Source organism: Myotis nattereri (genome assembly GCF_964212035.1).
Source record: "Myotis nattereri genome assembly, chromosome: 1".
Classification (NCBI taxonomy): Eukaryota; Metazoa; Chordata; class Mammalia; order Chiroptera; family Vespertilionidae; genus Myotis; species Myotis nattereri.
In genome coordinates, this window is record NC_138075.1 from 76,556,841 (window position 1) to 76,584,820 (window position 27,980).

Sequence of the window (27,980 nt, forward strand, 5' to 3'; positions counted from 1 at the left end):
TTTGTGTCCTGTTCTGTCTCCGCATTTTTTTATGCTTTCTTGGTGCACCCCCTTGTGGTCTTTGTGCACAGTCTTGTTGTAGTTAAGCCTTGATTGTTGTAGGTAACACTGGGGAGGATTTGACCTCCAGGCCAATTGGCTGTGAGAATCAGCTGTCTAGGACATAAACTTATTTTGAAAGGGACCACCTCTTTTGTTCTCCCCCCCCCCCTCTCATTTCCTCCTCTTTCCCCCTCCTCCTCCTATTTCCTCCTCCTCCTCTACCCTCCTCCTCTTCTCTCCTCCTCTTCCTCCTCCTCCTTCTCTCCCCTCCTCTTCCTCTTCCTCTTCTCCCCTCTTCTTCCTCCTCTTTCTCCTCCTCCTCCTCTCTCCTCCTCCTCCTTCTCCCCCTCCCCTCCTCGCCTCCTCCTGCTCTTCTCCCCTCCTCTTCCCTCCTCCTCTTCCTTTTCCTATTTCTTTTTCCACCTCCTCTTCTTTTTACAATTTTTGGGGCTTTTTGATATATTAAATTAAATTTTATTTTTTCCATTTGTCATACTTTTTCAAATTTGCTTTCCTCCCCCACCCTGTCCCTATTTCCTTTTGGATTAAGATTTCTTTGCTTTTCACTGCATTTTTTTCTTCTTCTACCAATTCCTCTCTATTAGTAGCTCTCCTTAAATACTTAACAATCAATATTTGATTTAATAGTCTATTAAATATGCTTAAATTCATTAGTTCATAATGAGATGGATTAGTTATGTATTGCCACATAACAATTAATCCTAAATTTTAGCAGTTTAAATCAATAAACATTTATTATCTTATACTTCATGGAAGTGACATACTCTAATTTCTACAATATTCTTTTGGTTACACAGGTCAGCCTTATTCACTGTAGGAGTGGACTATACAAAGGCATGAATATCAGGAGGTGAGAGTCGGTGGAGCTATCTTAAAGACTGCCTATCATAGTCTGCCTCTGGCCTTCACTGATGCATGTCCACCATACATGCAGAATTTACTCACCTCCTCCACAGACCCCCAAAAGTCGCATCCCATTAGAGTGTCAGCTCAAGGTCCATAATTACATCATCTAAATCATGTATGGATGAAGCTCATCAGGTATGGTTCCCTACATAAAATCTTTCCAGAATAATTCCTCTCAATCATAAAGCTGATTAACTAAATACACAAGCTACATCTGGCTTCTACATGCACACATATAACACAGGGCAGGTATAAAAGAAACACCATGGGCCGAAACCGGTTTGGCTCAGTGGATAGAGCGTTGGCCTGTGGACTGAAAGGTCCCGGGTTCGATTCCGGTCAAGGGCATGTGCCTGGGTGGCGGGCACATCCCCAGTAGGAGATGTGCAGGGGGCAGCTGATCGATGTTTCTCTCTCATCGATGTTTCTAACTCTCTATCTCTCTCCCTTCCTATCTGTAAAAAACCAATTATATGTGTATGTATATGTATATGTATATATATATATATATATATATATATATATATATATATATATATTAAAAAAAGAAGACTCATTTAAAAAAAAAAGAAACACTATGGGGAAAATAGGAGGAGGGGGAAGGCAGGCACGCAGGAGTCACTGGGTCATAGAAACTTTGAAATTCAGTAGGGCACTTGTTGGCAATCCTTTTGTTAGGATTCAAGTCCTGGGAATAATTCTCTGTGGCTGTGTGCTCTGCCTCTGAGATCATGATTCTGCCCACTGAACCGCCCTTCACTTTCTATGAAAGCAAGTCTGTTTGTAGCCAAGTGGTCCCCGCTTGCTTCCTGTCTGAAGAAGTTTGGGGTTGAACGGCTTCTTTTCATTTCCTACTGTCTTACAGTTCAAGCCGCTGTGGTTCTGCCACCCCGAGGTCTTCTGTGAATCTTGTTGGGATTTTTCCACTGGACAGAAATCACCGTAAGATGCCTCTTTGAGACAGCTCTGTGCTGAGAGTGCTGAGGGTGAGGCTCTCGGGCGTTTTAGAATCCTCCTGTTTGGCTGAACTGTTCTCTGAGGCGTCACCTTGAATGGTTCTCAGGTATTAGCAAAAGAGTTTACTCTCGCCTTCAGCTTCACCTTTAGACGCCGTTTCCCTGAGAACGCCCTGAACATGCTCTCCCCCGTTGCCACTTGTTAGTATTCGCTTTACTTGCATCTGAAAAGGCTGGGGATTTTCTGACCTCAGAATCCTTGCTGCTTCTTGTGGAATAACCCTTCCTACACCTTATCTCTCCCCTCTCACATTTCACCCTAAGAAGCTAGAAGAAATTAGGCAACACTTTTCAACACCCTTCCCGAACACGTCTTTCTGGCATAGGTCACCCATTTCACCAGGTACATTGTCTACCTTCTGCACCGCTGCCGGCAGCATTGTTGCTAAACATTCTGCCACTTCATAAAGAAGGCTCCCTTTTCTCCAGTTTCCAAAACCATTTTCCTCCTGTTTCTTTTTTTTTTTTAAATATATTTTATTGATTTTTTACAGAGAGGAAGGGAGAGGGATAGAGTTAGAAACATCGATGAGAAACATCGGTCAGCTGCCTCCTGCACATTCCCTACTGGGGATGTGCCTGCAACCCAGGTACATGCCCCTGACCGGAATCGAACCTGGGACCCTTCAGTCCGCAGGCCGACGCTCTATCCACTGAGCCAAACCAGTTAGGGCAGTGGTCGGCAAACTCATTAGTCAACAGAGCCAAATATCAACAGTACAATGATTGAAATTTCTTTTGAGAGCCAAATTTTTAAAACTTAAACTATATAGGTAGGTACATTGTTATTAACTTAATTAGGGTACTCCTAAGGCTTAGGAAGAGCCACACTCAAGGGGCCAAAGAGCCGCATGTGGCTCGCGAGCCGCAGCTTGCCGACCACAGAGGCCCTCCTGTTTCTTTCAATCCACGCTGGCAGCCTCCTCAAAGGCCATCGGAATCATGCGCACAGTCCCTTCACGGCTGCTTCCTCAAAGTTCTTCCAGCTCCCTCCTTGCTGCCAAAGCCTCGCCAACTGTTTAGGTTTTTGCTGGGACAGCAGCTCGCTTCCATGGACCAAAATCTGTATTAGTGATCTGTGGCTGTGTGTCACATTGCCCTAAAGTTAGGCAGCCTAAAAGAACATTAAGTACTTAATATCTCACACCATTTGGGGGAGGGTAAGAAATTTGAGAGACTTTGGCTCCCCCGGGGGATGGCAGGTAAGATGTCCACGGGGCTGCTGTGAGTTGAAGGCCTGGAGGAGGCGCAGACCAGGTCATTCACTCACAGAGCCGGTGTCGATTCTGTCAGCAGGCGCCTCAGCGCCTCCGCGCCTGGGTCTTCCCACAGGACTGTCCTCACGACACGACAAGGACCTCCCTGCAGAGGAAGGAAACAAAGACAATGCAAGGAGGAAGCCACAATATATTTTAAGATCTTGGGAGTCTCGGAAAGCACACACCATTATTTTCACAATTTTTTATTGGTGACCCTAACTCTGGGCTGGTGAGGATCACTGTGGGCTTCCTATCACAGTCAGATTTGGAAGACTGTGAGAATAAACAAGCCACCTTTTCTGTCAAAGAACAGTTTAGACAGCCGCCACAGGGGTCCTCAAACTACGGCCCGCGGGCCACATGCAAATACAAATATTGTATTTGTTCCCATTTTGTTTTTTTTACTTCAAAACAAGATATGTACAGTGTGCATAGGAATTTGTTCATAGTTTTTTTTTAATCCATAGTCCGGCCCTCCAACGGTCTGAGGGACAGTGAACTGGCCTCCTGTTTAAAAAGTTTGAGGACCCCTGGTAGACAGCCACCATGTTGGACTGCGTGACTTGGCAGCCACCCTGTTGGCTGCATGGCTTGCAGCTCCCCTGGGGGCTGCCTTCTTGAAATGGCAAAGGCCAACACCTCCCTTTGTATTAGCCAATCGTGAAAGGCTGTGCACCTGAGCTCCAATCAAGAGTGAGGGACAGGTCACGTGTGTCAGGCACGTGCTCCCACACCATATGCGTGCACACCCTTCTACATAGAAATAAAGATATTTTTCTTGCTGCCTGGCTCCCGAGTATGCTTTGTGTTCTACCAGGACCCCTGAATTTGGGGGCTCACCTTATTTCTTACAACTTGGGGGTTTACCGTTTGTCATCATGGGGAAATTGGACCCCTCTCCTGAGGAGGTGCACCCCACTGCCAAGTTGCAGTAGTCTCAGTGAGGAGGGACAGCCATTACCCCCAGGCCAACTACGAGCTCAGGATCAAGAGTCAGCCAGCAACACTTGAAGGGCCCAAGTAGGACCTGTGGCAATCAGGTAACCGCATGCATGAGCCAAGGTGGGAAATTGGACTGAGTACTACTTTGGTGCTTGGGTATCCTCACAGCATATGTGGCTGAGCATATGTGACTGGGCTGTGTCTTGGACGAAAAGCAAGTGCGAAGTTCTGATCTGTGGCTCTGTTCCCCTGCAAGGGAAGCAGCCAGAGAGGAACAAAGCAGATCTCGGGGAGTACAAGAAATCTCCAATATGGGGGGGTTGAGTACATAGTCACAAAGGACCTGCCGAGGATGGGAAACAGAAATTCTAGGCCTAGGGAATACATTCCCCCGAAATAGTCCATTGGGAGAATGCTGGAATTCTGGGGAGGGGCAGTTCCTGAACCAGGGACAGAAGACATTTCTGGTGGGGTTTTTTTTAATGCCAGGCTTTCTGTGGTGTAAACTTTTAGTGTGTTGCGTGCACCTGTATAAGAATGTTTCTGTTAATGTTTTATGTCTCTTTGTTGTTTGTTTAATTTGTTTAAAAATGAGACAAGTCCCTCTTTGGAGAAGCCCAGTTATGTGTGGTGGGGCTGAACATGTGACAGAGACTGCAGGAACGTCCCAGCAGCTGCCAAGAATTTTTAAACTTGGGGACTCTTCCTGCTCTCCCTCTCAGGGTGTTAGCCACCAGAAATTCTTAGCTAGTGAGATTTCTGTCTGTATGTTTATAATTTACTGTTGACTTTCTATCTTTAGGGACTTTAGTTTGCTCTTCCCTGGCTTATGAATATGGGGAAGTAAGTTGTATGGGCTGGGTTGGGCAACAAGGTTAATGTTTCCATGATAATGGGCAGTTCTTGAATGAGGATGGACCACATTCCAAGGGTGACTCCCAGGTCCCAGGGCATACTACTCCCTGCCAGGTTGGTATGTCCTTTCTTTGAACAGAAAGGGCAATCATGATTAACAGCATAATTAATATTTCCTATAACTATAACTAGCCCCCAGTGTTCTGTTTTCTCCCATAACTCTTGGAAAAACAGATCTGTAGAAGTACCTTCTAGCTGTGAAGCAGGGGCACTCCTGTTGTCATAAAGAGAAATAAAACAGTACTTTCACATTGAGTTATCCCTTTTACAAAATTGGTCAAGAAAATGCTTTAGGTAATAATTGGCTTTAAAATCTCAAAGTTGTTAAGAAATAATAAATAGATGTAACTAAAATGAAGGATTTGTGATAAAGCTTTTCAGTAATAATTATAAATATGTTAATAATAAAAGTCCTGCCGAAACCGGTTTGGCTCAGTGGATAGAGCGTCGGCCTGCGGACTGAAAGGTCCCAGGTTCGATTCCGGTCAAGGGCATGTACCTGGGTTGCAGGCATATCCCCAGTAGGAGATGTGCAGGAGGCAGCTGATCGATGTTTCTCTCTCATCGAGGTTTCTAACTCTCTATTTCTCTCCCTTCCTCTCTGTAAAAAATCAATAAAATATATTTTAAAAATAAAAATAAAAAATAAATAAATAAATAAAAGTCCAGTCAGCTGCCAGCCCTTTCTGCGTGCGCCTCCGTACCTCTGCACTTTACTTCTGCACCTCCTCTGAGTCTGTGATTGACTGTGCTCTCTGTTGGAGGAAGGGGCCAGACATCCTTCTCCCTGTAAAGGCAGAGAAGCCTAAAAGAGAACAAGGGCAGACAGAGAAGGGGGATCCCTTTCCTTGCCTTCCCTTCCCTATGTGACCTGGGGACAATCTGAGGGGACATCCAAGATGGCGATTTACAATCCCAGTCTCCCCCTCAGGAGGAGGGCTGTCTTGATAAGGCTCCGACTGGCCCTGAGGCCTCTGTGCCACCAGGAACCAGCTTTTCTAGGTTGTGAAAGGAGTTGGAGCAGTGTAAAAGAAAATAGTTAAAACCTCTGCTGGAAGACCCACATGGCTTAGCTGACCAGTGAATATGCAGACCCAAGTTAATGTCTACCTTGGGAATACTATTCTCAGGAAAAGAAGGGGGAGTGATTTGAAGGTCGGGTATGGCTATCTGGGAAAGGGAGCAGATGGGTCACAGAGAAAAAGGAAGGGACTCCTCACTGAGCCTTTAGATCCCAAGGCCACATTCTCACCCCCCTCCCAAAGAACAGTTTCTTAACTGTCCAGCTACTATCAGAAGCTGAGCTCATTATCACCCAAACCTCAGTATATTATCTCTAAGGAAAAATGTGGCAGTTTTGAATCCAAGCAGCTAGAGGTCTGGGAACAGGCTGTGGGGCTTGCTCCCTTCTTCCCCTGCCCTTTTCTCCAGCCTCCTAGGCCTATACATAATTTTCCAAAGTCTTTGATAACTTAAAGGCTTTGGAGCATTGCTGGGGTAAATGATAAACATCTAAATATTTTGAAATAACAGGATACTGAAACATTAATTAATTTGAGTTTGCCTCTTAGGGGAAATATAGAGAATGGATTTGAATCTATTAATGAATAAGCCTTGCATTTTATTTGAAACTAGTGGAATTAATTAGAGGAAATATTTTAATATTGCTATTTGCCCTTTCTCTATAATAGAAGTATCAGAGATGAAAGAAAATCAGTAAAATGTATATGAAAATCTCCCTCCTGTCAGAGTCTGGGGTGTGCTGCGGGATCTAGGGTCAAGTCCCCACCCACCACCTGCACGCACTTGAAAACACAGGAGACCCAGACCCGGCCGACCCCACCCCCATGGGGTGAGACCCAGACCCAGCTGGCCCCACCCCTGTCAAGCCCCTCCAGGCAGAGGGCGCAGCCTCAGGTCCCCCAGCTCAGCGCCAAGGTGGGGGGCATGGCCTGAGTTCCCCTGTCAAGCCCCACTGGGCGAGGGGCACAGCCTGAGGTCCCCCATCAAGCCCCGCGGGGCAGGGGCATGGCGCACAGCCTGAGGTCTCCAGGCCTGGTGCTGGGGTGGGGGACGCGCCCTTGAAGTCCCTTGCAGGGCCAGAAACCATGCAGCCTCAGGTCCCTGCTGTTTGGTCATGACATTATGGTGTCCCAGCTAATTTGCATATTCCTCTATTATATAGATAGATATCTCTTAAAATGTGAATGTATTGCTAATCTGAGGAATACTTATTACTTACATGGCACCTAAAAATTAAGGTTCCTAAGGGTTAAGAATTCTAAAATTATGGAAAAAATTAGTTTTGGTATAATAGAGAAAGCATGAGGCATGAAAATGCATTTTGAAGAAGAAAGAAAGTGGTTTCTAAAACTGGTTATTTTTAGAAACCAAGACCTATGCTGCCTCACACAACCACTTCAAAAATACAACTAAAAGACAAAACGGACATCATCCAGAACCACAGGAAGTCTGGCTGAGTGGAAATTCTATGACTAGAAGGAAAGAGAAAAGCACTGAGACTCAGAGGAGGTGCGGAAGTAAAGTGTAGAGGTACGGAGGCGCACGCCGAAAGGGCTGGCGGCTGAGGACGCCATTGTCTTTTTCAATCGGGAGGGAGTCTCAAGCTCCCAACTGCTCTGAACTCCAGTTCCGGGTGAGTCTCTGGGGACCCAGATTCATACGGGGAGGAACTGGACTATCTGGCATCGGACAGAACTCGAGGGTGGCTTTCTCTCAGAGGTGCTTGCAGCGATTACCGGGACACTGAGATGCGGGGCCTCTTAGGGTAGGACTGAGGATCAGCCATAGCTGTTTGCTCCACCCTGTTGATCCCCTGAGACCCCGCCCCACCCAAGCTGTGCACAGAGGCTTTTGCATATGAAAGGCCTGGCCCTTTGCAACCTGAAAATTACCTAACAAACTGCAGCTGAATCAGAGAGACGCAGAACTTCCAAAAGAAGGTCCTAGGCCCCACAGGAGCTTGCATTGCTTCACAGCTGGGTCTCATCTGGGCACCTCCAAACCCCAAACAAAGAAGAGGAATCTCTCCATAGCTCCTGCTGGGTAGCCTCAGGCAGAGGATCTCCTTAGAGATCCAAGAGCCAGTGTACCCAGTGGTCAGAGTGGGACCATCCAGATTACAACTCCTCAGATCCATAAGGGACATACTCAAGGGGCAGACTCAGTGAGCACCAAAGCCCCACTGAAGCAAGTCTTGCCCCAGAAGGGTGTCTCCAGCTCAGAAGTTCTCCCACTGCAGACATAGCTGATTCTCACAGCTAATTGGCCTGGAGGTCAATTCCTCCCAGTGATACCTACAACAATCAAGGCTTAACTACAACAAGACTGTGCACAAAGCCCACAAAGGGGTGCACCAAGAGTGTCTACCTCAGGTAATTGGGGAGGCTGAGCCACTGGGCCCTATAGGACACCTAGCACACAAAGCCACTCTACCAACACAGGGAAGCATAAAAAATGTGGAGACAAAGAAACAGGTCACAAATGACAGAAATGGAGGAAAGCAAACTACTGGATATAGAGTTCAAAACCACACTTTTAATGTTTTTCAAGAATTTTCTAGAAACTGCTGATAAATTTAATGAGACCCTCAAGAAATCTAGTGAGACCCTCGAGGTTATAAAAAAGAACCAACTAGAAATTAAGCATACACTGACTGAAATAAAGGATATAATGCAGAGTTCCAACAGCAGACTAGAAGATCGCAAGAATCGAGTTAAAGATTTGAAATACAAAGAAGCAAAAATCATCCAACTGGAAAAACAAAAAGAAAAAAGAATCCAAAAATATAAAGATAGTGTAAGGAGCCTCTGGGACAGCTTCAAGTATACCAACATCTGAATTATGGGGTTGCCAGAAGAAGAGAGAAAGCAAGATATTGAAAACCTATTTGAAGAAATAATGACAGAATACTTCCCCTACCTGGTGAAAGAAATAGACTTACAAGTCCAGGAAGTGCAGAGAACCCCAAACAAAAGGAATCCAAAGAGGACTACACCAAGACACATCATCATTAAAATGCCAAGAGCAAAAGACAAAGAGAGACTCTTAAAAGCAGCAAGAGAAAGAAAGTCAGTTACATACAAGGGAGTACCCATATGACTCAGCTGATTTCTCAACAGAAACTATGCAGGCCACAAGGGAGTGGCAAGAAATATTCAAAGTGATGAATGCCAAGAACCTACAACCAAGATTACTTTATCCAGCAAAGCTATCATTCAGAATTGAAGGTCAGATAAAGAGCTTCACAGATAAGAAAAAGCTAAAGGAGTTCATCACCACCAAACCAGGATTATATGAAATGCTGAAAGGTATCCTTTAAGAAGAGGAAGAAGAAGAAAAAGGTAAAGATACAAATTATGAACAACAAATACACATCTATCAACAAGTGAATCTAAAAATCAAGTGAATAAATAATCTGATGAACAGAATAAACCAGTGAATATATTAGAATCAGGGGCATAGAAAGGGATTGGACTGACTATTCTCAGGGGGAAAGGGGTGTGGGAAGAGACTGGACAAAAATCGTACACCTATGGATGAGAACAGTGGGTGGCGGGGGTAAGGGCAGAGGGTGGGGTGGGAATCGGGTGGAGGGGAGCTATGGGGGGGAAAAAGAGGAACAACTTTAATAATCTGAACAATAAAGATTTAATTTTTAAAAAAAGAAAAAAACCTGGTTATTTCTGAAAGTTGTAAGGTTTCTAAAGAAATATTTGTGAAAGTTATAAAATGTTTGTAAAGAAAAATGTTGAAAAGAAGTTGAATAAATGACACAGGCCAGTAAGCCAGGATAAGTAGAATAGGAAAATTGAAATAGTTTAACAGCAATTTGGAGCCATCTAGTAAATCCTACCTTTCCGAAACCAAGGACACTTAAGACTAAATGATTTGCATTTTGCCTCCCTAAACAGAGAGTAAATCACTTCTATCAATGTACTCAGGGAGACTGATAGCAGAAATCCAATTAGTGTCATTTGCTGACTGTACCCAAGGACAAATAAAGTTAGAAAATAAACCTTATTTTGGTTAGTCCTTTTCTGAAGCAAAAGTTCTATAGATTATTATATGTTATATTAATCAGATATTTAAAAAGTAATCTTTATTGTGAGAACTGAAGTTTTACTAGCTTATGTTTGTGTTTAATACCCTCTTGTCACTTTGAATTCTATATAATCTTTTGGTAGAATGGGTTTGACAACCTTCCTAGGGTTTAAGTTTTAAGAAAAGGGTTTTTTTTTTTAACCTAGATTTGGCTATAGGTGATTCCAGTAGACCCTGGAATGCCTCAAGATCTTCCTACAGTGAAAACTAGAAACCAAATTTTTTAAGAACTATGTACTGGGTATCTCTTCTACTTTAATCTCTCTCAAGTTAGAAGGCCTCCTGCCCCAAGGTCTTCCTCTTGAGTTTCTGAATCATCGCCATCGACCGGAAGACTATGTTTGTTCTAATAAAGACTTGGAAGGGAAGCAAGTTGGAACCCTCCTGGGAAGGACCCTACCCTGTCTTGCTTACCACAGAGACTGCTATTCAGATTCAGAGCGAGGTTGGACCCATCACACATGGGTTAAGGGCAGACACACCTCAACTTGAACACCATACCAGGACATATCTCCTTGAAATTGACTCTGAAAACTGTGATCTGTCTTAATAACCATCATGTACTGAGTTCTATTTGCTTTAGGGATCTGGAAATTTTCAGGGGTTTACAATGTGAGCTGGAGAAATTTGTACAACCTGGGTCATGCTTACCCAGTTAAATTATTGATTATAGATCATTTGAATGACTTGGATATTTCAGCCTTTAGGTCAAAAGATTGGCTAGGACTAAATTTAGGAGTAGATGTCACAGGACAAGATCCCCTAGGCCACTGCCACCACCATGCAAATAGAAGTTGGATATAAGGGAATGAATGCCTGGGTGGAATGGATTAAATATTCTGTATGTACCCTAAATAAAAGTGACTGTTACGCTTGTGCAGTAGGAAGGCCAGAGGCCCAAGTGGTCCCATTTCTATCCAGATGTACCTCAAACAGTAACAGGATGGAATATGTGCTTGCCTTATACCAGGAGGAAACCACCTGGGGAAACGCTTCCTGTAAGACCCTTGCCCTGTTGTTCCCATTAAACAAAGGTAAAGAGCAAGGACCCCCCAAAACGATCTGGCCCCTGTCCTCCGACATAAACTATACCTCCTGCCTCTCAAGGAGGGGAACAGTACTTGGAGTTTATGGGAAATTTATCCGGATGCATAAATGGCCAAGTCTCCTCAGAAGGCAGTCATGCTGCACTGTTGATACCCCGTGCTGATGTCTGGTGGTGTTATGGGGGACCCTGACTTGTGGCCTTGCCCAGCAAATGGAATGGAACTTGTGCTCTGATACAATTAACTATCCCTTTCACTTTGGCATATTGTAAACCTTTTTCAATGGACACACAGACTAGGAAGAGGAGAGAGAGTCTAGGGGGCTTCTTTGATCCCCATATATACACAGATCCCATTGGGGTTCCAGGAAGAATGCCAAAGGAGTATAAGGCTAGAAAACAGATTGCCGCAGGATTATAATCTGTCCTGTTCTGGTGGCCCACTGTAAACAAGAATGTGAGTTGGATTAATTATATTTACTACTAGAGGCCCAATGCATAAAATTTGTGCATGGGTAGGGCCCATAGGCCTGGCCAGCGATCAGGGCCGATCTGTGGGGTGACCAGCGGGCAATCAGGGGGCCCCCATTGGCCCCTGCCTTGACTGGCCTGGGACCTGCAGGCTGGGGGCAGCTCCTGCGTTGAGCATCTGCCCCCTGGAGGTCAGTGCATGTCATAGCAACCAGTAGTTTCACTGGTCATTCTGCAGTTTGGTCCATTTGCATATTAGGCTTTTATTATATAGGATAACCAGCAAAGAATTATTAACTATACTTGAGACACAGTTAAAGAGATAGCTGAACAACTAGATGCCACCATCAGGATGACCTGGGAGAGTAGGTTGGCCTTGGATCTGATTCTGGCAGAAAAAGGAGGAATTGCCCTAACTGGTTTGGCTCAGTAGATAGAGTGTCAGCCTGCGGACTGAAGGGTCCCAGGTTCGATTCCAGTCAAGGGCATGTACCTTGGTTGTGGGCACATCCCCCACTGGCAGCTGATCGATGTTTCTCTCTCATCAATGTTTCTAACTCTCTATCCCTCTCCCTTCCTCTCTGTAAAAAATCAATAAAACATATTTTTTAAAAAAAAGAAAAGAAAAGAAAAAGGAGGAATATGTGTAATGTAGGGGGTCAGCACTGTACATTCATCTGGACAACACACCAGACGGACCATCACTGAGGCCCTAAAGCATTGGCAGCTTTAGCTGATGAGTGAGCTGGAAACTAGGATTGAGGGCCCTTTCTCTGACTCACTGGACCAATGGTTTGGAAAGTGGAAGGGAGCGATGGTGTCCATATTCACCCCTTTGATTAGGAGTTACAATAATGGGATGTTACACCATCCCATGTATAGGGGGCCTTATCCAAAGATTAATTGAAACCACATTGACCAAATAGCAAATTAGTCCTTTCCTAGACACTATAGAGCATAAAAGTCAATGAATGTCAGCCAAGTTTGAAGAAAAGACTTTAAATTAAGAAAGGGGGGAATCGTGAGAATAATCCCAGTTTCCAGCTCATCTTTTCTGTCAAAGGAACAGTTTAGACAGCCGCCATGTTGGACTGCGTGACTTGGAAGCCACCATATTGGCCACATGGCTTGCAACTCCCATGGGGGCCGCCATCTTGAAATGGCAAAGGCCAACCCCTCCCTTCAAATTAGTCAATCACAAAAGACTGCGCCTGAGCACCAATCAGAAGTGAGGAACAGGTCATGTGAGTAAAGATTAAAAAGCCAAGCAGACCACCTGCTCAGTGCATGTGTGCTTTCAGACCATGTGTATGTGCACCCTCTTGCAGGAGTAAAGATATTTGCCTTGCTGCCTGGCTCCCGAGTATGCTTTGTGTTCTACCAGGACCCCTGAATTTGGGGGCTTCCCTTATTTCTTACAAGACACAAGGAAACCAATTCACACCTTGAAAATTTATAAATAATAAAACTGTAATATGCTAATTAGACCAGACAGCCGAACGACCTTCCGAGCAAAGCCACGGCTGTGAGGGCTGAGGCAAGCTGCTGTGGCTGCGAGGGCAAAGCCCCTTGCACAAATTTCATGCATCGGGTCTCTAGTTAGTAAATAAAGGGGAAGAATCAAACATTTATCCTGCATTTCCTATGTGAACTGCATCTAAAATATAAGGACAAAGAAAAGTTGAAAGTAAGAGAATGAAAAATATGTATATACCATGCATACTTTAACCAAACGAAAGCTGGTTTAGCTATGTTAATATTAAAGTAGACACTAAGAGAGAGATCATTACTAGAAACTAGGGACATTCCATAATAATAACAGGACCAAGCCAACAAGAGGAAGTAAAACTCCTACAATAATATGCATTTAATAACATAGCCTCAAATATATATCAAGCAAAACATGACAGAAAATAAGAAAAAAATATATAAATTAGAATCACAGTTGGAGATTTTAACATATCTCTCTCACTAAATGATAGAACAATCTAAGAAAAAACCTGCAAGGATATAAAGGATATGAACAAACAACTAATAAAATTGACATATATAGAACACTGCATCCAAACACCACAGATTACACATCCTTTTCCAACATATATAGATATTTACCAAAATAAAACCTACATATGGCAATAAAGTAAAAGTCTTAACAAATTTGAAATAATTAAAGTATACAGAGTATATTATCTAAATGCTGTGGAATTGAGATACAAATCTACAAGAAGAGAACCATAAATTCTTGTTTAGAAATTAAACAAGACAAGAAATGAAACAATAGATTTCTAAATAACCTGAGTCAAAAAAGAAACCACAATAGTAATGAGACATTACAAAAATTAAAAAGATAAAAGGACATTATGCCAATAATTTATAATGTAATTAAAATAGAAGAAATAATTTAAATCTACCAAAACAAAAAAGAAATAGATAATCTGAATAGTGCCATAGCTAATACATTTTTTAATTCTGCTTTTCTTTTAATTTTAGAGAGAAAGGAGGTGAGACAGAGAGAATCATTGATGTGAGAAACAGCAATCGGTTGCCTCCTGCACTTGCACCAACCAGAGATCAAATGCACAACCTGGGTACGTACCCTGACCTGGAATGAAACTTGCCATCATCTGGTGTAGGGGATGACACTCCAACCAACTGAGCCACACTGGCCAGGGCTTTTAAATCTGATTTTTAAAAATTCCCTACAGAATAGGAACCAAGATGGCAGTGTAGGTAAACGCGGTACTCGTCGCCTCTCACAACTACATCAAAATGACAACTAAAATACAGAACAACCATCATTCAGAACCGCCTGAAATCTGGCTGAACAGAAGTCCTACAACTAGAGAATTAAAGAAAGCACATTGAGACTGGTAGGAGGGGCAGAGGCACAGAATGAGTTGGTCCAACACCCACACCCACGTGTGGCATTTTTAATTTATTTTTATTATTTTAAATACATTTTGTTATTTTTTTACAGAGAGCAAGGGAGAGGGATAGAGAGTTAGAAATATCGATGAGAAAGAAACATCAATCAGCTGCCTCCTGCCCAACCCCTACTGGGGATGTGCCCGCAACCAAGGTACATGCCCTTGACCGGAATCAAACCTGGGACCCTTTAGTCTGCAGGCCGATGCTCTATCCACGAGCCAAACCAGTTAGGGCACGTGTGGCATTTTTTAATTGGGAGGGACATCTTGGCTGCAGAGGCCTCCCATGAGGAACGAGGGGTCCCAGCCCCACGCCAAAGCCCTCTGTCTAGGGGTCCAATGCCAGGAAGAGAAGTTCACATAACTTTGGGCTGTGAAAACCAGTGGTAATTGTGGCTGAGTGACACAGAGGCTGCTTTAGACCTAGGCATTTCCTCTTAAAGGGCCAGTGCACAGCCTTACAAGGTCTCACTCCCTCTGAGCTCCAGCGCTGGGGCAGGGGCTTGGGCGGGGGGAGGGGATCCAGGGACATATGGCGAGGAACTGGATTGTCTGGCATTGGAGCAGGAACTTGGGGGCAGCTTTCTCCCAGACAGGGGTGCTAGCAGGGGTCATTGCTCCTATGCTGAGACCTCCTCCATCACAGACCTGACTGGCAGGGGCCATATCTGAGTCTCCATCAACCTGGCTCATACTGTTCGCTCTGCCCTGATGATTCCCTGAAACTCCACCCCACCCAATTTGCAGCCCCACCCAAGCTGTTTGCAGTGGTTTTTCCTGGATGAATGGCCTATCTTGGATCAGGCTTCAGACTTTCCTAAAAATCTCTCAAACAAGCAGCAGCTGGATTCAGAGTGCTCCATACCTCTCAATAAAAGGACCCAGACACAGCACTAGCAGCAGCCTGCCTTGCTTCACAGCTTGGCCTCTCCTGGGCACTTCCAAGCCAAACACAAGTAGCAGCCATCTGCAGATTAGTCTGTATCTCCTGACAGGTGGCCCCAGGCAGGGTACAGGCAACAGCTAACTTTGCACATCCAGGAGGACCCCAGAGTCAGTGCACCTGGTGGACAGTAAAAACCATGAGCAACATACTCAAGGGGAAGACTCAGTGAGCACCAAAGCCCCACTGAAGCATGTTCTGCTCCATAGGGGTGTCTCCTGCAAAGCAGTTCTTCCACTGTAGTCAGAGCTGCTCCTCACAGCCAACTGACTTGGGGGCAATTACTCCCAGTGACACCAACAGCAATCAAGGCTCAACTACAACAAGACAGTGCACACAGCCCACACAGGGGCCCAGCTAAGGTGACTGGGGAAGCAGAGCCATTGGGCCCTATAGGACACCAAGTACACAAAGCCATTCTACCAATTCCAGGAGACATAGAAAAAACACACACACCTAATACATAGAAAAAAAACACAGAGAAGCAGCCAAAATGTGGAGACAAAGAAACATGTCACAAATGAAATAACAGAAGAAATCTCAGAAAGAAAAAAAAAACCTAAGTGAAGTGGAAACAAGCAAACTACTAGATACAGAGTTCAAAAGAATGGTTAAAAGGATGCTCAAGGATCTTAACAAAAGCTTCAAGGGGCTTAGTGAGACTTTCAACAGTCTTAGTGGGAATGTCAAAGACATGCAAAAGGGCAGTCAAAAGTTAAGCATACAGTAATTGAAATAAAGAATAATTACCTGCCTGGTTGGGGTGGCTCAGTGGTTGAGCATCAACAAATGAACCAGGAGGTCATGGTTCAATTCCTGGTCAGGGCACATGCCCAGGTTGTGGGCTCAATCCCCAGTGGGGGGTGTGCCAGAGAGAACTGATCAATGATTCTTTCTCATCATTGATGTTTCTGTCTCTCTCCCTCTCACTTCTCTGAAATGAATAAAAATTTATATTTTTAAAAAGAATGGTTAAAAGAAAAAAGAATAAACAAATATGAAGACAGAGAAAGGAGCCTCTGGGACAACTTCAAGCCTACCAACATTCACATTATGGGAGTGCCAGAAAGAGAAGAGCGGGAGCAAGATATTGAAAACCTATTTGAAGAAATAATGACAGAAAACTTCCCCTGGTGAAAGAAATAGACTTACAAGTCCAGGAAGCACAGATAAACCCAGTCAAGATAAACCCAAAGAGGCCCACACCAAGACACATCATAATTAAATGCCAAAGGTTAAAGACAAAGAGAGAATCTTAAAAGCAGCAAGAGAAAAGCAGTTAGTTAACTACAAGGGAGCACTCATACAACTGTCAGCTGATTTCTCAACAGAAACTTTGTAGGCCAGAAGGGAGTGGCAAGAAATAATCAAAGTGATGAATAGCAAGGACCTACAACCAATATTACTCTACCCAGCAAAGCTATCATTTAGAATTGAAGGCCAGATAAAGAACTTCACAGACAAGAAAAAGCTAAAGGAGTTCATCACTACCAAATCAGTATTATATGAAATGTTGAAGAGTGTTCTTTATGAAGAGGAATAAGAAAAGGAATAAAGAAAATATTAAAAATATGAACACAAAATGGCAATAAATACGTATCTATCAACAATTGAATATATAAATTAAACAAATAAGAAATCTAATGAATAAAATAAACTGATGAATAAAATAGAATCAGAGGCATGGAAACATGGAACAGACTGATGAATCTCAGAGGGAAGTGGGGAGGAGAGGGTGGGAAGAAATTACTCAAAGATCTTACATACATATATGCATTATCTATGGACACAGACAGTAGAGTGGTGAAGGCCTGGGACAAGGCAATAACCAGGTGGAGGGGGGCAATTGGGGGGGAGGGAAAGGGACACATCTGTATTGCCCACAACAATAAATATTTTTTTAAAAGATGAAATATAACTATCCCTATTTACAGATTACATGACTGAATAGGTAGCTGAATCTACAAAACTCTCAATGAAAAGAGAACATTTATTTCCCAATTAAGCTACAAAAAAGGAAAAAAGTAGATTATACAAGATCAAGATATTAAAAAATGGATCATATACTAAATAAAATTAGTCAGAGAAAGACAAATACCATATGATTTCACTTATGAGATCTAAAGAGTAACATAAATGAACAAACAATATTAATCAGACTCTGAGATAGAGAACAGGGGAAAGGGGTGAGGGACTGGGTGCAAAAGGTGAAGGGATTGAGAAGTACAGATTGGTAGCTACACAATAGTCATGGGAATGTAAAGTTACAACATAGGGAACATGATCAAATGGTAATAACTATGTATGGTGCCAGGTGGCTACTGATAATATCAAAGGGAGCACTTTGTAAAGTAATTGTCTAAGCTCTATGCTCTACACCTGAAACTAACACAAAATAATATTGAATGTAAACTGTAATTGAAAAAATGAAAAGAATTATATTCCTATGTACTAAATATGACCATGTAAAAACTGAAATTAGAACATAATACCATTCGAGATTGCTCCTAAATATTTAGGTGTAAATCTAGAAAAACTGTGCAGAATCTGTATGCTCAAAACTACAAAACGCTGTGAAATAAATAATAGTCTAAAAAAAATGGAAAGACACCAATGTTCATGGGCTAAAGGATACAGCATGGTAAAGATGTCAATTCTCCTCACAGTAATTTATAGATTTAACATAACTGAATAAGATTGTTTTACATATAGACAAGAAAACTCTAAAATGTATATGTATATGTAACTGAAATAAGTTTGAAAAAATAAAAAATAAAGTGAAAGGAATTATTTTACCCAATTTTAAGATTTTTTTTTTTTATACAACTACAGCTAACAAGAGCATGGTATGGACAGATGGATAAATACATTGATTAATGGAACAAGATAGAGAACCTAGAAATAGCCCATACAGGTATGCTCAATTGATTTTTGATGAAAATGTCAAAGACATTCAGTGGAAGGTTAGCCTTTCCAGCAAACGGTGCTAGAGCAATTGAATCACCATATGTCAAAAACAAAACAAAAGAAAAACTCAGTCTAAACCTGAAATCTTATATAAAAAAATACAGGAGAAAATTGTGAGGACCTAGAGCTTGGTGAAGAGTTCTTAGAAATGAAACTGAAGCCGAAACCGGTTTGGCTCAGTGGATAGAGTGTCCGCCTGAGGACTGAGGGGTCCCAGGTTCGATTCCGGTCAAGGGCATGTGCCTGGGTTGCGGGCATATCCCCAGTGGGAGATGTGCAGGAGGCAGCTGATCGATGTTTCTCTCTCATCGATGTTTCTAACTCTCTGTCTCTCTCCCTTCCTCTCTGTAAAAAATCAATGAAATATATTTTAAAAAAAAGAAATGAAACTGAAAGCATAATCCATAAACTAAAAAAATTGATAAATTGGCCATCATCAAAATTAAAAACTTTTGCTCTACAAAAGGCTCTGTTAAGAATAAAATGACTAGGAGAAAACATTTGCAAACCATCTGACAAAGAACCTGTGTCTAGAATATATACAGAACTCTCAAAGTTCAACAATTTAAAAAGATTCTAATCAAAAAGTGGAAAAAAGGCATGAACAGACATTTCACCAAAGAGGATATATGGATGGCAGAAAAGCACATAAAAAGATGACCAATATCATTAGCCATTACGGAAATGCAAACAAAAACTATAAACAAAACAAAAACCACTACATACGTATAAGAAAAATGAAAATAAGAACTAGTGAGCTCAGCCAGCGTGGCCCGGTGATTGAGCATCAACCTATGAACCAGGAGATCATGGTTCAATTCTTAGTCAGGGCACATGTCTGGGTTGCGGCTTGATCCCAGGTATGGGGCATGCAGGAGGCAGCCAATCAATGATTCTCTCTTATCATTGATGTTTCCCTCTCCCTCCCCCTCCCCCCGAAATGAATAAAAATATATTTAAAAAAAATAATGACAATCGCCCTAACTGGTTTGGCTCAATGGATAAAGTGTCGGCCTTCGGACTCAAGGTTCGATTCCAGTCAAGGGCATGTACCTTGGTTGCGGGCACATACCCAGTAGGGGGTGTGCAGGAGGCAGCTGATCAATGTTTCTCTCTCTTTGATGTTTCTAACTCTCTATCCCTCTCCTTTCCTCTCTGTAAAAAAATTCAATAAAATATATATTTAAAAAAATAGTGACAATCCTAAATCCTGGCAAGAATGTGGAGAAAGGGATTTCTGATACACTGTTGGTGGGAATGTAAAATAATTTAAGCAATTTGGAAACAGTTTGGCAGTTTCTTACAAAACTAAGCATATACTTAATACTAGTATACTACTTACCAGTCAGCACAATCACAGGTAAGGACACCCAATCACCACATCCAGAGAAATGAAAACTTATGCTTATAAAAACTGATACAGAAATATTCATAGCAGCTTTATTTCTAATAGCCCCAAACTGGAAACATCAAAAATGTCTTTCAACAGATGAATGGGTAAACAAACTGGTACAATAAAAAGGAACAAACATTGATACATGTAACAACTTGAATGGAATTCAAGGTTACATACATTTGTATACTTCTTGAAATGGCAACATTATAGCGGTGGGAGGATGGAGAATGGGTGTGACAGTAAATAGTACAAAGGGCCCTTTGCGGCAATGGAACAGTTCTATGTACTCATTGTGGTGGTGGTCACATGAATTTATACATGGATAAGGTTGTGCAGAACTACGCACACAGGTAAAAACTGGTGAAATCTAAGGTCTGCAGTTTAATAGTTATGTACCAGTGTTGGTTTCTCAGGTTTTCTGGGGGTGAGGGTTTAAATTGATTTTAGAACGAGAGCCAGCAAGTGAGAGATTATTCCACTTAATTATATGTATTCACTGATTCTTGTACACGCCCTGACCAGGAATCAAATCTGCAAGCTTGGTGTATCGGGACGATGCTCTAACCAACTTAGCTACCCTGCCAGAGCTGGTTTCTCAGTATTGACAAGTGTATTGTGATAGTTTTAAAATGTTAACATTAGGGGGAAACTGAACAATGGGTATGCAAGGAGCTCTCTCTATTGTCTATGCAACTTTACTGTAAATCTAACAGTATTCCAACATTAAACACTTATTTTTTAAAAAAGCAAAGATTTTTTTTAATGTGACACCACTACTAGAATGGCTAAATTGAGAAAAAAACAGCAGTTAGAAAGTGGTGTGGGGTAATAATCTATATCCCAGTAATTTCACTTGGATTTTATTTTAATGTTTATTGATTTTAGAGAAACACTGATTGACTGCCTCCCACACGCACCCTGGTCTGGGATCATTGATCAGGGGTCAGGCTCTCAACCTGGGCATGTGCCCTGACTGGAAATTGAACCAGTGACCTTGTGGTGCATTGGATGATGCTCAACCAACTGAAGCACACTGGCCAGGGCATCCATCATTCTGAGTTTTATAGCCAGCAGAAATAAATACATTTGTTCAAAAAACGACATGCTCCAGAATGTTCATAGCAGCTTTATTCATAAGTCAAAATTGGAAAGTTGAAATGCCTGTTCATAGGATAAACTGCAGTATATTTATACACTGTAATACTATACAATAGTATCAATGAACAAACTACAACATGCAACCAATATGAATTGACATAATGTTGAATCAAAGAAGCTAAACAAAAAAAATCCCTACATATTATCCCATTTATTTGAAGTTCAAAAGCAGGCCAGACGAATCTACAATATCAGGATAGTAGATGTTTTTGGTATGGTGGTATAGTGCTGGGAAGAGGGCACACATGCATGGGACTTCGGTAGTGCTGCTGATCTTCCAATTCTTGATTTCTTGCTGCTGTGTGTTCAGTGTATGAAAAGTAACAGCAGTACACATGATTTATGTACTTTTCTGTATCTAAATTATGCTGCAATAAAAAGCTTACCCAAAAGGAAATAAACACACAATGAGATACCACTGCATACCCATTAAAAAACCTAAAATTAAAAAGACTGACAATACCAAATGCTGGCAAGGATGTGGAGCAACTTAAAATTTCACTTACAGCTAGTGAAAATATACATTAGTACAGTCACTTTTAGATAATGTTTCGCAATATCTATTAAACTTGAATATACACATACCCAATAATTCCATCTGTTTATATAACTAAAAGAAATGTGTACACGTGTTCTCATAACTAAAAGCCATGTACAAGAATGTTCACAGAAGTATTATCCCAAACTGAAAACAATCTAAATGTCTTTCAATAATGCTGGAATCTAAGATCAGTTACAGCCCAGAATTGCAGGGAAATTAACCTCCTTGTGGCATCCCTCAGTCAACGGGGAACAGGAGCCAGTAGATAAGCATTATGTATCCAATCTCAAGAACAAACCCTTATATTGGTTTTTCTTCCTTAACACATTAAGCGCCATGTCAGTCACCGGTGACTGACACTATACTTTCCGTCCGGACCGGTCAGTCACTGGTGCCGTCAGCGTATCGGTGAAATTGGATATCGCGGGCTAAACAGAAAGGAATATAAAACAGGCTTGGCGCTTAAAGTGTTAACTGTCTGACTCTTCTCACTTCCTCACTTGTTTCCTGGAATCATCTCCCAGATAAACTCTCTCTCAAGGGGAGCCCAAACTTCCAACAATAAAATACTGTGCCATCTATACATAACTCAGCCAAAACCTATTATGGTGATGCAAGTCAGAGGAGGGGTTCCCAGTGAAGCAACAACTGGAGGGGGCTTGAAGGTTTCTGGGTACCGGCAATGTCCCTTATCCTGAGCAGGATGGTGTTTAAACAAGCATGTTCACTTTGTAAATCTTCGCGACACTGTATGCTTAAAGCATATGCACTTTATGTATACTTTAATTTAAAAAATTAAGATACACCAGGGTTGATAGGAGAGCTACTCATTCAGGGGAGAGTGGGCTTCTAAGGGAAACTGGACTTAAAGGTATTGAAAGACAAGGTGAATTGCAATGAGCACATCCGACTTTTCTGGATAATGCCCTCTCTCTCTCACCCTTGGCATCAGACACAGGTTACTGAGGGATTTGTTGGAGGCTGACATTGGGAGAGGATTGTGAAATTACACTATAGTGAAAGAGGGCCACGAAATTCACCTGTAGGAACGCACCCCCTTGTTAGGCACAAGATATTAAAACACTCCTTCAGGTGTGTTCTTTCTCTCTTTCCCTTCAGGTGTATTTTTGAGTTTGCTCCTTCAGACTTGCTTGGCATTCCTGATGCCTACTTCCCAGACTGCCTCACCCAGGACTAACCTTCCCCTACATCTTCCTTTCCCTTTCCCATTCATTCAACATATATTTATCTCCTAGACACTGTTAAGCACTTGGGATATATATATATTGGTGAACGGTAATAGATGTGGTTCCTACTCACTGTGTTCTACTCTAAGAAAAACATATCAAATAATTATACAAATTGATGAGTGTGGCTGTAATTAATGCTACCAAGAAGATTCCTGGTTCTATGATAGCCTATTGACCTACTTAAGAAAGGCAAGGTAGGCTTCCTGGAAGAAGCAACATGAGCTCAACTCTAAAGATGAACATAAGTTAACTAGGAAACCAAAGGGGCAAAGGTAGCGGGGAGAGAATGGGGAGTAGAGGGATAAAGAGAAGTCCATTATGGTTGGAACAGGTTAAGTGAGGGAGCAAAGGTTAAAGGCTGAACAGATAGGCGGGGGGGGGGGGGGGGGCATTTACAGAGCAAACTGTGTTAAAAAGTTTTGTCAGTATCTAAGGGCAAGTAGTCAGAAGGTTTTTAAGTGGAAAAGTGCCATGATTATATGTATTTTGAAAAGATCACTATGGCTGCTGTGGAAGTGACTGGAAAAGGATCACAGTGGATGTGGGTATACAGGAAGCTATTGTAGTAAGCCAGGAGCAAGGTGGTGGTAGCTTGGACTGGGATGGTGGCAGTCAAGATGGAGAGAAATAGAACAGTTGAACAGATATTTAGGAGGCACATGAACTTTAACTATAGCTATACAATATGGTATGTCATCTTTACTTCTGATCTGAGCAAATACATTCGTGTTTATATCAGCTAGATACAGGAGAATGCATTTTGCTAACATTGGTTGTCTTTTTTCACTAGGACAAGTCTTCTTAGAAAAAAAGGTGTGTGGTCACATTGCAAGTGAATTGTGTCTGGGATATTCTGAAGCTAAGTACAAAACTAGTGAAGAACAGAATTTAAAACTGCCATAAAATTGCCAAAATGGGGGCAGGGGACATGGCTCTGGAATCAACAGTACGGAGAAAAAACACCCAAAGGGCATTGTAAAGAAGACAAAATGAAAAACAAATGTACAGAGGACGGGCAGGAAACTGCCATCTTGGTGGGAAAAGTTAAAACAGGATTCCTCAGATGCACCAAAGGTAGGATAGCGCTTTCCAAGGTCTGTAGAGATCTAGGAAAAATGAACCTTTGAGTCATTTACATGAAGACTACGGACTCCTTGGTGAAGTGAGGGACTCTGCATTAATATTCTTACACTCGGGTGAATGCTTAAGAGGGCAAGTCAGCATAAACTTCAGGAGTGCTGCCATCTGGTTGGTCCACAGGCTGAGGAGTAGGACCCAGGTTATGTACCCAGGTAGTTGCCGGGCCTGCCAGAAGAATGGATCAGTATTGTAGGAGGGAATGAAAACACTAACGGCAAACACCAAGGCTGTATGGAACAGTGAGAATGAGGATGTGGCCACTTCCCGGGGGGGGGGGGGGGGGGGGGGTAGGGGGGCTGCGGGGAAGACTCTACTAAGGGCTGCTTTTCCCTCTGCCCAAGGCTGAGTTGAAAATTCGCTGTCACTGCAGGATGGGGGACCTGGCAAGGACAGGCCACCACAGCACTCCCAGCAGTTACATAGTCAACTTTCTGGCAACTAAACCCCAATGGTTTCTGGGAGTTTGCAAATGACCTAGCTGCACTAAATAGATTTTGTGGAGAGCTCATATCAAGTCCTGGGAGAGGGGCAGGTTTGGCCGGTTCCTTGAGAAATATTGTGGATGAGGTTGGGTTGGCAGTTGGCTCTGGGTGGCTACTTAGACCACCTGGCCCCACTACAAGCCCTCTAGTAGGGGCAATTTCCCACAGCACGGCCAAGAGGGGCGTTTTAAGTATCTCACACCTCTCTGTAGCAAATATTATTTAGGGCAAGCAGACAAGAGGCCAAAATATAGCCATCAAACTTTAACTATGGACCAACCTAGCTGGAAATGAGTGAGAGTTTCTGAGTCATTGAACAACAAATAGGTCTTCAGCCTCACCTTTCTCCCTAATGTCCCCAATTCACATCAGAAATGCATTATTGTGGCTTGTGTGGGTCTGCAAAGGTGACTCAATCTGTGTCACTGAACCTTTCACATTAATTAACCCTTTTGGTGTAAAGACCAGTCTTTTTTAGGGACTCTTGCAATTACACTGCCAGTTGTTTCTAATGGGCCTTGAAGGCATCAAGGTACAGGGACAAAGCTGTGTACTGTCCTGACAAAGAGGAATTTTTACAAGGTATTTGGAAAGCTTACTGTTTGAGGTAGAATAAATGGTTTAAAATAGGAGTTCTGGGTGATCCAGGAAGAGCTAAGGAAAATGGGTGGAAGTATAATCTCTGAATTTTTGCTACATTTCTAAAGCCCAATCATGTTGCATAAAACAGCATTTCAGCTCTTGGCCAGGCAATTTTCAATGTACTTTTGCAGCTGGTAGGTCTATGAGCCACTCCAGCACAATGCATATAAAACATTCTATAATAGTGGTAACTGCCTTGGGCTTCCGGCACTTAAAAGATGGGTCCCCACTTTAAAGAAACAAATGTATACTGCAAGAGGCATTGCTAAATCAAAGTGTGACCTAAATGGACTAGGTGTACAGTTGTAGGGGTTCTCATACTAGGGAAATCTTTTCAATGTTTGGGTCTAGGTCAGCCGTGGGGAAACCGGCCCGTTTGAAATGAATAAAACTAAAAAAAAAAACAAAAAAAACCCGTACCCTTTTATGTAATGTTTACTTTGAATTTATATTAGTTCACACAAACACTCCATCCATGCTTTTGTTCCGGCCCTCCGGTCCAGTTTAAGAACCCATTGTGGCCTTCGAGTCAAAAAGTTTGCCCACCCCTGGTCTAGGTCCTAGAAGGATGTTATTTTCAATGAATTCAGCACATAAAATGTTGGACACATTTGTTCATAGAACTTCGAGTTAGTAATCAGCCTTCTCTAGCATGTTATCTAATAACAACTTTAAAATAAAAATACTTTAAAAATTTCTCAGTCACACTAGCCACAGGGCAACTATATTGGTCAATGCATTCTGAAACAATTCCATCACAGAAAATTCTACTGGACAGTGCAGTAGCTTTGAGTGTGGCGGGCCAATCAAGTTCGGCTTCACACACCAATTGAAAAATGATGCCCAAGTCCCAATGACCGAAATTTAGTATCTGGAGTACACACCTGGGAAATCAGGATTCTAAAGGTCCCTAGGTAATTTTAATGTACAACCAAGGTTGCGAACCACTAGACAACTAATTTGATAAAGTACTAATAACCATTCTAATTACAACATTTTTAGGATTGTGAAAGGCATGCGAGTTCTTTTTGCATAAGGAAATTTGTCAGACTTCAGAACATCTTTTGTCCCTCAAACTCTTTTATTCCTGTGTGACATTAAAAAAATAATCTGGCATGTTCAAGACTGGAACAGAGAGCACCATGCCTTCTTATCCCCATTCATCTTGGGCTTCAACACCTTCCTATGAACTACTACCCTTTGTTGGCATTCACCCCATTATACTATTCTTTCTCTCTTCCTATTACGGTCTGCACCTCTAATTTAAGCTGTGGGGGAAGTGTCTCACCTAGTTCACAAGAGGGCTAACTTCACCACTCTCCAAACAGGTCCTACTTTTCATAATTGGGGCTAAAAATATTTTTTCATTAACAAAGTTACTAATACAACCACATACCGTTTTCAGACCTTTTCCTTGGTTTACTTCAATAGGATTAATTTATCAAATATCCAAACTTCGAACTTTGCAATATCCCTAATTTAGTCAGTCTCCTCTGTAAACATCTGGAATTCTCTCATCACAGTCAGGTATAAATCCATATCCAGCTTTCTCTCTCGTTTAACTGACCAAATTTTTAATTTATGCCAAACTTTCTAAACACTAAAAGTTCTCCAACATAGAGCCCATATTAAGTCAAAACCACCACAGTATAAATGATATCTGTTCTCTGTGAAGTACAGCGTTGATAAAGCCTGTGAAGTACTTTTGAAGTTACTTAATTGCCCATATTCTGCATATTACATATAACTCATTTACTGGTTACCCTCATTTCTATCATAGCTGTTTTACTGTTAATTGGTTTCCTCATTACCAAGGTGCTTTTTCTTTGAACTTAAATGCATTTTCTTCATCAAGGTGATCTGAACTAGGGTCCAGAAATTAAACCCCATTTGACATTGGTGTATTTCAGGGATTTTCAACTGGTATGCCACAAGAACTCTTAAAACATACAATACCTGACTATTTAGTCAGGAATTCTGATCTCTCTTCCCTAAGACTGTCAAATTAAAACATGACAACAGCCAACACAACAGCTGTCCAGTGTGAATTAAACAAAATCTACTGGGAATCCTCTTTTCAACTATTTTTTTTGGTCACATCAGCAAAACTTTTTTGGTGTGCCACAGGATTTTAATTAGTTCATGTGTGTCATGAGATGAAAAAGGTTGAAAATCACTGGTGTAGTTTAATTTCTCTTATATTAAATAGAAAGGTCAGTAAGAATGTTTATGTGGCTAAGTCCTTCATTTCCCCAGGCCACAGTCAATAATGATGCTTGCTGGTTCTCGCCTGAAAATTAGTGCATCAGTGGCTAGCCACATATTCTCAGAATAAAGTACATCTTTCAACTGATCTCATTAAACATATAGCTATTCCCTATTCCCCAAGTACTTCTATAACATCACCTAAATACTAGTACTTGTAAAGTTAAGTTTGTCATCTGTTGTTTTACTTTCCCTTTCACCCCACTGGGCTTTGCTGCTAAATTGTCCAATAGATTCCTTTGACATTTTATGATTACTGGATAGCTGAAATGATAGCACATTTCCTTCTACTCCTTCCATTACATTCTCAGTCCTCATTTGACTTCCGTTTATTCCTTTCCAATTTACCATGCCTTGCCGTTCCTGTTTGCATTTTCTTTTCTGTTACACCTAGTTTCCTCTGTAAGAGGTTTAAGAACCTGCACCGACTAGCACTAATCTTATAAACTTTACAGGCTTAGGATGTTATGGTAACATTTGAACTGAAATCTACTGGGAAACCTCTTTTCAACTATGAAGGCATTTAAT